Genomic DNA, 2,710 nt, shown 5'->3' with positions numbered 1-2,710 from the left:
GTGTCTGTGCAGGTGAGACACAATGCGCTCATGCACATACAGTCTTCGTGTTGTAACGTGTATGTTTCTGAAAACAAGAAAACCACTTGTCAGGTTGAATCTTATATTTAGTTATATAAAAAGCAGGACTCTCCCCACCGCTATCCCAAAATAATATTAATGGCCAACTTAACAAAATGGTGGATATTCCAGCAACCTTCTATTTATGATTAAAGACCTGCTAAATAAACAGTTATTACAGCCACAAAAGGACTGAACCTAGACAGTGTGACTGGGCAGTATTTTCACACCACTCTCCCCCACTAATTCCATTTAATTAAAATAATTAGATCAGATGATGCTATAGTCTGATATGTATGAGAAATAATGTGTCTGACTCAATTATGTTTCTTCTAGGCAGCTGTTTTAAGTTGTTTGTTTTTTACAATAAATCTCACAAAGAAGAAGAAATTGAGAGTTGGAAGAACCCCCTGTGTTCTACTTGAAAATTCAGTTTATACCTACTTTGAGCAAAATTTAAAAAACACAAACCCTCCCCTTTCTCTGACCCCCTCTCCCCTACTGATCATTTTAATACAGTTCCCTAGGAGAGAAACGAGGATAGGATAGTATACTTACAACCATTAGGTTCTGGGTGTACAGTTATTTAGAGATTTACTACCTGCAGAACAGAAATTCATGCAATGGTAATGTCAATGAGAGCAATTTAGCACTCATTAGCATTATATATGGTAAAGGATAAGAATTACTTCACTCTGCTCTCTTTATATCTGTAAGTCACTTCAGAAACGGGGCTCTATAGCTCGTACTATAGAGGTTCAAATGATATATATTCCCTTCCATCAGCCTTATTAGAAAGCTGTAGCTCTCTTGTGACAACTCTCCTCCTTTCTGGATCCATCTGCATGTCTCATCTCTCCCACCTCATGTCTGTCTCTCATTCCTTCACCCACACACACAGACCTGCTCAGATTCAGAGAAAAAAAAAGAAGGATGAAGCTGGCCTCTTTTCCAATTCTACTAAACTCTAGATTTAATTTTTCTCTCCATTTGCTTTTCATGATGGGTCCCTCATCATGTAATGTTCTAACTTTGCAATTTCCTACCTTCTGGCAAGAGCTTAAATGCAGCACTTGATAGGTTAGGAGCCTGGTGAAAACCACAAATGCTAGTCCTTCACTGAATTTGATCACTGCTTAGATATCGTCTTATCCTGCCTCATGCTCCCATCACTTCAGCGATGTGTCTATCCACCCACTTGCCGGGATATGATTGCTTCTAGATGAGTTACCTGGTCGGGAGAAAAAACCCTAGTCTTCACTCAAGTACTGTGTGTATTTTGTGTGCACTATGCGTTCATGTGGTTGCATATGTCTTTATCCGTGGTTGTGCATGGGTGTGGAAGTGTTGCACAGCAGAATGTATGCAGCTGTTAAAGCAAAGAGCTAACCTTCAGGACAGCCCATCTCTTTCTAACGCTGACCTTTTTCCCTGATGGTAGACGCAGGGGTCAGGACGTATACTCCCCAATTCCCAGGGATATGGCATTGCCATGACAACAGAAGCAGGACAGTTCAATTTTTCTTTCGTTTTGCCTCCTGCTGTTTTCCCAGAGGAGCTCAGACTGAGTAGTTACCTCAACTAGTGAAACAAAGCCCACCTTCATTACATATTCTAGCCCAGATTGCCTCAACATGCATACAGTATGTGCAGGAATAATATCAGAATTCCACCCAAAGGTCCAAATGAGTGCCACATTTAAACATTTTATAGTAGTGCTATAGTTTATGTTGAAAAGACATCCAAATCATGAAGATGGTTAAAGGTAAAAGCGACGCATAGCATTATGCAGTCACATCTTAAGTTAGCTAATGTTCACGAAACGCTAGGTAAGTGGCTAACAACTAATAGTTGATTTAAATTAGCTAAGTAAGCTGTAGCTAAGATTAGCTTTACGATGTAACTAGCTAGCTAATAGCAGATAGAATATCAAAGAACAGGCAAGGAGAAAGCTACTGAACAAGGCTTGCTCAACTATTATTTTAACACATTGCAAAAATCTGAATCAGAAAAAATTTATTGATCCCCAGTGGGAAGTTTGTTGCATTACAGTTCCTCAAGGTGCTCACAAGACAAAAAATAATTAGAACCTTAAAAATAGGTAATGCAATATCTAACAAACTATATATACAGAGAAAATATAAATATATTTTAAAAAAAGTCTGAAGTATGTACATAAAAGATGGAAATATATGTATGCTACAGTATATGACAGAAGTGTAATGAATAATGAATAAATAGTAATGATAGCTGAATCCTTAACATCTTTTAACATTTTTTTTGCACATTAACCACAGTAACATTTCAAGTGGAAGTTTAATGACAGTGATTCAGAGTGTCTGAAACTCTGAGGGAGGACTTTGACAGCCATAAGCAGGAATGACATCCTGTGGTGCTTGCTCTTGCACTGAAAGACCTCCTGTGTTTGACCAGCTCCTTGTGGAGTGTGTGGGAGAAGACCTGTCCAAGATGACATGTAGCTTGGACAGCATCTTCCTCTCTGACACTGCTGTCAAAGAGTCCAGCTCAACCCCCACAATGTCACCTCAACCTGCTGCCCCTGCAGCACACAACAGCAAACAGGATAGCACTGGCCACCACAGACTCATAAAACATCCTCAGCATTGTCCAGCAGATGTTAAAGGACCTC

Source organism: Morone saxatilis, unplaced genomic scaffold (genome assembly GCF_004916995.1).
Source record: "Morone saxatilis isolate NCDOM2014 unplaced genomic scaffold, NCSU_SB_2.0 Contig20, whole genome shotgun sequence".
In the NCBI taxonomy this organism is placed as follows: domain Eukaryota; kingdom Metazoa; phylum Chordata; class Actinopteri; family Moronidae; genus Morone; species Morone saxatilis.
Note: the sequence above shows the minus strand (reverse complement) of the source record.